Source organism: Notamacropus eugenii, chromosome 4 (assembly GCF_028372415.1).
Source record: "Notamacropus eugenii isolate mMacEug1 chromosome 4, mMacEug1.pri_v2, whole genome shotgun sequence".
NCBI lineage: Eukaryota > Metazoa > Chordata > Mammalia > Diprotodontia > Macropodidae > Notamacropus > Notamacropus eugenii.
This window is the reverse complement of record NC_092875.1, coordinates 89,455,304-89,465,012: the sequence shown is the minus strand read 5'-3', so window position 1 is coordinate 89,465,012 and position 9,709 is coordinate 89,455,304. Positions and strand designations below refer to the sequence as shown.

General features: G+C 44.3%; 1 non-coding gene across 1 annotated transcript; it reads left to right on the top strand.

Annotated features, from left to right (window-relative positions):
* The first annotated feature begins 9,049 nt into the window (after positions 1-9,049).
* LOC140502964 (U6 spliceosomal RNA) lies at positions 9,050-9,156 on the top strand. The gene has a single exon (XR_011966681.1). It is a non-coding gene; the product is annotated as a U6 spliceosomal RNA (small nuclear RNA).
* The last annotated feature ends 553 nt before the right edge of the window (positions 9,157-9,709 follow it).

Here is a 9,709-nt window from a genome sequence, read left to right as displayed (position 1 = left end):
CCATCGAAGAGGGTTTCCTGGAGGGGAGAAGGCAGAGCATTAAAGAGGTGTGTCATTAAGTGATGATCTCAGTACCTAAGGTTGCATCTGCCCTTAACTTGTTTGTGTTGTGACTTGTCATTGTGTGTGACTGAAGGTGGGTGAGAAAGGATGTTTGTGTGTGTCTCTGTCTCTCCTTCTGGGGAAGAGAGGGATCTATGTGTATATCTCTGCTCTGCTGAGGGCTGGCATATGGAGGAGGGGACCTGCTGGAGTCTGCAGGGCTCCAGCTTTGTGGGTAGAGGCCCTTGAGCCATTTGTTGGGGAGGATTGGGGAGGAGCCTTTCTGGGAGGAGGGGAGCTGGCCCAGAGTATGGATGCCCTCATCCCAAGCCCAGGGAAAGATCTGAGGGGATGAATACAGCTAGGAGGGGAAGACATTGCTTCTTCCTCCTGGAGTCCAGGAAAATCAGTGGTCAGAGTTCAGGTGAGAGACAATCAGGGAAGACTTTCTGAGGGAGGATCTGTAGGAACTGGGAAACAATATGAATGGAAGCATAGAGAAGAAGGAGCTAAGAGACAGACAGGGTTAGGAGAAAAGGTCGATAAGACTGATGCGATCCCAGGATCCTTCATAGTGGGAGAGAGCACAGGAAGCTACTGCTGGTTCCCATCCCTGGGAAAATTTTAGAATCAGATTCTTAGGCAGGCAGAGTTTGTTTTTCTTCTTCCAGGACTGGAGAGCCCTGAGGTTATCTCTCCCCCCTTTCCATCTCTTTTCTCTTTGTGACAGTATCTGTCTCTGTGCTTGTCTCTGTGTCTACCTTTGAAATGTTCTCTCTTTGTGTTTCTCTTTGTGTCCCTGACTTTGTCTGCCCTTGTCTTGTTTCTAGTCTCTTTCTATCAATTGTTGTGATTCTGTGCCTTAGCATCTTTCTGTTTCTCTGTCTGTTCTCTCTGTTCTTTTGAACAATGTCTCCAACCTTCTTTACCTCTTGCCAATTCTCATAACTTAGGAAGGACTTTCCCACATCTAACTTGCATCATCCTTGAGGCAGCCCAGGTTTTAAGGGAGATAGATGAGGTCAGTGGCTCCATCTGCCCTCCAACCAATTGTTAGGCAGAGACTTGGAGACCCCCGAAGCCTAAAAGTATGTCATCCAGGGTGGGGAAATCAGAGGTTCTGTTTGGGCTAATAGACCTTTCCTGCGAGGTAGGAAAGGGACCAACTAAGGGTCCCAGGATAATGTAGGGCACTTATCTCTCTGGACCTGAGCCTTCCCCCCAGTCTTCCATGAATAATTCAATGTTTACCTTCTCCCAGGCCCAAGCCCAGCCTGGCCAGAGCTGGGGTGGGGAGAGGGGGGAGGATATGATTGACAGGTCAAGCCCATCTCCCCCAGGCCCAGGCCGGGGCCCCTCCCCAGCAGCCCCCAGACGACAGATGAGCCAGACGTGCATTAAGGGAGGAGTGAGTTATCGAGCTGTCAGGAGGAGCGTTTTAAGACAGAATTATAGGGGAGAAGAAAAAGATTTTTACCAAATTAATGAAAAATCAATGGGGCCTCAGGACTCCATTAACGCTCGTAATGCACTGGTCACAGGCGGGGCCGGCACAATCCGATATCGGCTGTTAAATACCATGGCCAGCTCAGGTCCAGCCCGGCCCGGCTGGGGCCATTCATCACTCCACTGTGCTTACCTTTGAGAGTGACAGCAGGAATGTAGCTGGGCCAGCTACTGTAGGTCCGGCTCCTGCTCCTTGCCCCGCCTGGACCTGAGCTTCCCCCAGTCAGGCCTGGACCTCAAGGGGGCTTCCCCAAGAACATGGAGACATGTCCTTACAATCAAATTGTGTCCCTAAGACTGAACCACTCCCTCTCCCAACCCAACTTACCTGCAAATAATGAAGAAATAGTCTGAAAACCCTTTAGAGAGCGGAAGCTGACCCCAGAAAGGATTCATGAATTGGGTGACAAATGCTGGTGATGATGGCGAAGCTCTCTACATCCAGTGCCTTGAATAACTGTCTTTGTTGCCTCCACCTCTAAGAATTCCTGACTTCCTTCGAGGCTCAGCTCAGGGGCTAACTCTTCTAGATCCCCTGAATTATCGTCTCTCTCTTCCTCCTCAATCAGGTATTTTCTTATCTATTGCCATGTTGCATCCTCTCAATGGAGAGGGTAAGTTCCTTGAAGGCAGGGCTGGTTTTCATTTTTGTCTCTGAATTCCAGTGTTTTGCACATACTAAGCATTTAATAAATATTTGTTGACCGGTATTGAATGGATGATCACGAGGACGGTGGTGATTATTGTGATGTTTGGTAATGATGATACCAATGCCAATGGTGATTATTTCCTCACTTCTCTCTTTTGGAAAAAGGGGATGATAACCCTCACCCTTCCTGCTTCATAGGCTAGTGTAAGGAAAGTGTTTCTCAAAACTTAGAGAGCTCTACAAATATGTGCTCTTGTGATAATAACATTTGGAGGTTTAAAAATCTAGAGCTGGAGGGGAATTCTCAGACCCTTGAATCTAACCTCCCTCATTTTACAGATGGGGAAACTGAGGCACAGGGGAGGAAAGGTCATAAAGTAGTAAGTGATCAGTGCAGTATTTGAACCCAGCCTTTCTGACTCCAAATTCAGCACTATTTCCTACTAAATAGTGGTAGACAGGAGGAGGAGTGGGTGGATGGGGGAAGTTAGAGACATGTCAGGTTGAATTATTCTGAGTTTTGAGTTGGTGGGACACAATATAGTCTGTACCCATGACTTTGTCTTCTCCTAGCACCTTTCCCCTACCCCAGGTGCTGAGGAATGTTGGAGAAGGGAAGGCCTTTTAGTCTCACCCTTCATTTTGTACATAAGGAAACTGAGGTCCAGAGAATCTAACAAGACTTGTCCAAGGTCATATATATGTAATAAGTGGCAGAACTTCATTTGACTTCAGGTACTGTGGCTCCAAGGTTAACGCTCTTTCCAGTGTTCCATTGTGGAGGTAAAGGAATCAATTAATTAGCCAGTCAATCAACAGATTTCCTGAGACTGAAACCAAACCCAGGAAGACCAGAGGATTTACCTCCTACCTTTCAGCTTTTCTCTGTTTCTGTTTCTTTAAGATCTTTTTTAATGCTGGTGTTCCCTCAGGGCTCTGTCCTGGGTCCTCTGCTCTCCTCTTTCTACCTTCACTCCCTTGACCATCTCTACACAGAGTCAGCTTCACTGCTGACCTGACCTCCAGACTTCCAGCTGTCTCTTACCAATGCTGTTTTTGCTTGGGTGACTTTGGGGCTTGGTTGTAAGAGGAAAGTGAGGATATCATTCACTCATTCCCCAGTAGAATATACTTGGCACTGTGCTGTAGTGGAATGAGCTCTGGACCTGGGTTCAAATCTGAGTTCTGAAACTTGATATCAGGTTGACCTTGGGCAAGCTACTTCCTCTTCCTCTGCCTCAGTTTCCTCATTTGTAAAATGAGGGATCTGGCTAGATGATTTCTCAGGTTTCTTTTAGCTCTAAATCTACGATCTTGAGGGTAGAGATTATATTCCATTTTTGTCTTTTCATCTCTAGCACTGGGCATAGGACCTTATAGAGTAGTTTATATTTTTCCTATGGGCAACAGGGAGTCACTGAGGTTGATTGAGTAGGGTAGTCATGTATTTAGGTCAGGATTTAAGAAAAATCAGGTAGCAATGTGTAGGATAGATTAGGGTGGTGAAGGGCTTGAGGTAAGGGACCAGTTAAGGATGATATCTCAATAATCCAGGTGAGAGATGAAGGAAGTCTAAACTTAAGGTGGTGGTGGTGTGAGTGAAGATCATTGGGTCCAGTGTGAGAAATATTGTGAAGGCTGGCAACTGATTGGATATTTGGAGTGATCGAGGGTGAGGTATTCAGAATGATGTGGAGACAATGTACCTGGGACACTGGAAGGTTCATGGCTCCTTCAACAGAAATAAAGGTACTTGGAAGAAAAGAGGGTTGATGGGGAAAAGAGAATGACTTTGGTTTTGGATACATTGAGTTTAAGATGTTTATGGGACATCAAGGAGCTTGGGACCCTACCAGGCTCTGTAGCTGTTGGTCACTGCTGGGGAGCTCTTACTCCTACTTCTTGTTCCTTTCCCATTCACCATGGACCTCCTTTAGCCCTTTCCACTCACTCTAGGTAAGTAGAGGCAGGATGCTACAGTGGAAAGAGCATGACCTTTATAGTTAGAATACTGCTTTGTTGCTGTGTGGTTTTAGATAAGACCGTTCCTAATCAGCTAAGTAATGTAGCTCTAGCACTGGAATTGGAGTCAGGAAGACCTGAGTTCAAATCCAGCTTCAGATGTTTACTAGCTGTATGACCCAGGGCAAGTCAGTAAACCTCTATCTGCGTCAGTTTTCTCAACTGTAAAATGGGGGTTATAATAGCATCTACCTCTCAGGGTTGTTGTGAGGATCAGATGAGATATTTGTAAAGCATTTGGCCCCCATTTCCTACCATATAGTAGGTGCTTAATAAATGCTTGTTTCCTTCCTTCCTTTCCCCTCTCTAAGCCACATTTTTCTCCTCTGTTCCCTAGGGACAAGATGGTCCCTATGGAAAGTTTCTTCTATCACTGAATTCTATGATGCTTCCATACTATTAGGAAGAGCTGGCTCCCAGCCCATAAGAAGGGTTTCTTGACAAAGGCTCCTTCCATTCCTTTCAGGAGGTGAGGGTACCCCCCCTTCCTCTCAGTCTTCCCCATCCTCACCCCTAGGCACCCCTGCCAAGGCCAGGCCTCTTTCCATTTACCAGATTGGATTTTCATGCTATCTCTCCATCCAGGGCCCATTGCACATTAATGTCTCTGGGAGACTAGATTGATTTTTCATTAATTTGGCAAAAAATCTTTTTTCTTCCCCTCCCCCTATAATTCTGTCTTCAAGAGAAGCCTGCTCCCCCAGCCCCAGTTTCTTGAGATTGAAACCATAGGGAAAGCCATCAGTCAGTCACCTTGTTAAGAGAGGCTGGACTGACTGCACCCATTCAGGAAACCCTGACTTCTCTCAGTACCCCCTCCCAGAGCTGATTTGGTGAGTCTTAAATTTCTAAGAGGACATGTCTCAAACATTCAAAATTCAAAGATTCTTTAATTCTGAGGTCTTAAGACTCTATGATTATAAGTCCCCCTCACCCCCAAAAAAGATGCAACTGCATTCAAAATTATTTTTATTTTAGTGCTTGGCAATCACTGAGCCCAGAGGTCAAACCTGTCTCCCTGTACTTCATCTTCCATAAGTTTCTATCAGCCTTCGTCTTACCCTACTAGAAATCCCCAGAATCATACCCTGAAGGCAAGTCTATTGTCTCTCAAAGGCTACTATGATGGCATCCTTGTGCTGCTGGAGGAGGGACTGGTGTCTCCTTTTGCCCTCACCCACTGGCACAGTATAATTTTGGAATAAATAAGTGGCCATGAGACAGGCAGTCAAGATTGCAGAGGTTGAAAGAAAGGATAAGGAGTTTCCATGGCAGTGGATGGAGTTGGGGGAATGGGGGAAGGAGGGAAAGAAACCCTGAAGGCTCTGAATGAGAGAATGGGGTTTAGTCCAGGGCAATAGCCTGGATAGGGTGGTGGTGAAGATGACCTTTTACTCATGTTCTTTATAGTATAGATGTACAATGGGAGGAGGTCTTGACAAGGTAGGTGCAGGACAGTATTTTTTTCTTTTTTAAATGAAATTTTATTTTCCAGACATGAATTATCTGCATCTCACCTTCCCATCTCCCCAAACTGAGAAAGCAAGAAAAACAAAGCCCCTTTTATAAACATGTACCATCAAGCAAACAAATCCCCACATTTGCCATTCCATCTCTGTCCTCTCAGTGTCTCAATCTGTATTCTGAGTTCACCTCTCTATCAAGAGGTGAGTAGTATGTTTTATTTGGAGTCTTCTGGAATTGTGGTTGGTCATTGTAGTGATCAGAGTTCTTAAGTCTTTCCAAATTGTTTGACTTCACAACATTGTCTGTGTATATGAATTGTTCTCTTAGCTTTCCTCACCTAACTTTGCATCAGTTCATATAACTCTTCCCATGTTTCTCTTAAACCAACATACATATATCTTGTTCAGCCATTCTCCAACTGATAGGTAACCCCTCAGTTTCCAGTTCTTACTGGGTTGTTATAAACAGGTTTCATGAAGTTCAGGTAGATGAGATGATCCCTACCTCTTCCACATCTATGATTCTGTGATTCTAACATTCTGTGACAAAAGCTAAAACTAGCCCTATGTAAACATGCTAGGGTTCTTTTGGGAAGTTGCACCCTAGGTGACCAGTGTCCCCATGTCTTCATTCATGTCTCCATGACATTTTGTGGCCTTGATGTTTAAAGTTCAATTACCTAGGAAAATCAATTATGAGATTTTCCTAGATGTAATCTATGTTACATTTCCTGTTGATGTGGGGTCATTGAATCATAAAAATCATGAAATGAAATAGACAATAAGTATGAATTCTATTTTTCTCCTCTCCTTCCCACAATCCTCCTAAGGGGGTAGGGGAAGTAGCCACAAAAGCAAAATGAATAGAAAAAGTGTTATGTTTTTGTCATTTAATTAAATAGAAAAATCAGTAAAAAAAAAAATTCTCTATTCTCTCACAAATACACAGTATCAGTTCAGAGAGTGGGCATACGTGGAATAGGCTGGTAGTGAAGCACATAACAAGGAAAACACAAATCCCAAGCAAACTCAGAAGTTTGGGGTTTAAATCTCATTCAATTTAATAGTAATTCAATAAACATTTATTAAGTACCTACTATATGCCAGGCACTGTACTAAGCACTTGGGCAAGTTACCCACTGTTTCCACAATAGCTGAAAATATCCCTAGTTATGGCTCTTCTAAGATTTTAGTATTCTGAGATTCCATGATGTTAAGATTCCAAGATTCTGTGATTCTAAGATTTGATGGCTCTCATATCCCAGTTCCTGGCTGGCAATCCCAGGACGACTCTCGGGAATGAGTTCTGTCCTCTGTGAAGCCCAGGACTGTCCCCTAGTTCCATTTTGTCTTGAATGTTCAGAGTTTGTGTTTATAATCTCCTCCCCAAGATAGGGTATTGAGGGGAAACTGAGGCTGAGATGAAAAGAGTAAATAATTTTGCCCAAGGTCACACGTTAAAATGGGTTAAATATAAGATTAGAACCCAGGGCTCTCAGTTCCTAAGCCTGAGCTTCTTTCCTTTCATTTCCTTTCCTAGCAGGCTCTGGGGTACAGCTAGACTAATGCGTGCTTGCCCCTCCATATTTGTGGTTAGATGGATCAAATCCCAATTCATTAGTCAGAGAAGGGAAGGGAGAGGCCTCCTCCTAAGCGGTTTCCTGGCCAGGATCGGCATGCCCCGGAGGCTACCAGGCTGGTCTGAAGGAATCGGTTTCCAATAATTAATCAATTTGGATGGGCTGGCCAGACTGTGAATCACTCCTAGGATATGTCCAGGCGGGATGAGTGGGGGGACAAAGAGGAGGGGAAGGAAGGGAAGAGCTAGGATGAGTACTTCCACAGGAAGAGGGAGCAGAGCCAGCCAGATTGACCTACCTAGGAACCCCACGATCCAGGGCTGCCCAGACTAAGCTGGAGTCAGAAGGCAAAGACTGGAGACATCAGCACCCCCTTCCTCTCTCCTCTTTATATATTCCCAATTCCTCTGTCTCTCCATTTTTCTTTGAATGTTTCTTTTTACTCTTCTTTAGATTTCTCGCTTCTATTTATCTATGCCTCCATCTAACTTTCATTCACCAGTAATAAATGCCTCCTGGAGTCCTGACCTGAAGGGGAAACAAAGGCCCTCCTAACTCCTACCCTTTAACATCTCATTCTTCCCTCCATCCTGAGACTTCATGAAGGTGTGCGCACCTCCATGGATCTCACCAATCTGAGCAGAGCCTTCCTCCCTCCCCCTTCCCATACACTCACCAGGAAGGAGACAGAAGGAGGAAAACAGAATCTTGCCCTCTGGGAATCTTGAGGATGCAGAAAAGGATGCTGGACAGGGGAGGTTCAGTAGTTAGGACAGTCATGCAATTGGGAAGACTTAGAGAAGTTTAGAGAAGGGAGACTGAAGTAATGAGGAAAGGAAGTGGGAGATGAACTAAACCTCCAAAAACAGATAGGAAAATTCCCCATTGGCCCTCCCTTGCTCTTTTCCCTGGTTAAATAAAATCTTTGCTTTCTTTCTCTCCTTAGCTTTTTTTTTCTTCTCACTCCTGCTCCTCAAAAAAGTACCTACTACATGTGGATATCTGTCCTCCTTCTGCATCTGTGCCTCCCTCTCATTTAAACAGTTCCTGAAATCTCTGGTTTAAGCAAAGAGATTCTCTGTCTCTCTCTATCTGTCTCTCTGTCTCTCTGTCTCTGTCTCTGTCTCTCTGTCTCTCTCTGTCTCTCTCTGTCTCTCTCTCTCTCTCTCTCTGTCTATCTGTATCTGTCTCCCTCTGTCTGTCTCTTGTCTCTTAGGATTTCAAGGGTTCAAGCTTCTGTTGTTGTTGCTTGCCCTTCATTTTCCAAGAGGACTGATGATATCAAGGGGTAATGTTGACTTGTAAGTGAATTGGATTTAAGTGAGGCACAGTTGCACAAAAGTTGTTGGCCTCATTCTCTCTTCCAGTCATTGAGGTCTAGAGGCAGGACAAAAGTCAAGATGGCTTTGACCAGGGATACGGTAGACGACCTTGGCATCTTCCATGTCTGACCAAGCTCTTCTTCAACCACCTTCATGGCTGTTGGAACAAATTGTTTCATCTGTCCATTCCTCTAGGGGGAAGTCTTCTCATGCTTGGGGTATACACCCTGCCCACCAACTCACCAATGGGTTTGAGGTTTATTGGCTACCCTCAGCCTGGTTTAGCCCATCGGCTGAGATGGTTTTATTGGGGTGTAACTGCTGCACATGCTACAGCTTCTTGGAGGCACAGGTGAGAGTTGGGTGAAAGGTGGGCACCAAAGGTGGATAAGAAGCCCTGAAAAGGGCACAACAAGCCCTCCCACCAGAGGAGCTAGTCCTTGAAAACTCCACACACCTTTCAAGCTCGCTTTGGCAGCATATATACTAAAATTGGAACCGTACCAAGAAGATTTACATGGCCCCTGTGAAAGGATGACACCCAAATTCCTGAAGTGTTCCATATTTTTCAAGCTTCTACAGAACCACAAAATAGTAGGTAATCTGTCAACAAAGGGATGGTGAGGTCATTAATTATACTTCACATTTTACAGATACTTTTATACTTTTCTCAATGCTTTAAAATCCATTATCTCTCTGATTCTGACAACCTAATAAAGAAATAGCATTTATAAATAATTTTAAAGTTGTAAAATGCTTTGTTCATATTACTTTACTCAACTTACTCAGATAAATATTATCCTATTTTATTTTCATAATATTCCTGGGATGTTATTATTTCCCATTTTATAGATTGGAAAATTGAGGCAAGCAGAGATTAACTGACCACTACGTAGCTAGGTACTTTTCTGAGGCATGGTATGAATTCAGGTCTTCCTGATTCCAGGTCCAGAGCTCTAGCTGAAGGCAGAAATTATTACCACTATTTTAGAGATGAAAAAAATGAGACCCAGGGAGGAAATTGATTTGTCAATTGTCACATAGTGACTAGGCAGTGATAGGGTCAAGAACAGAGCCCAAGTGTTTAGACTCTCATCCCAGAGATCATTTCACTAAATTGCT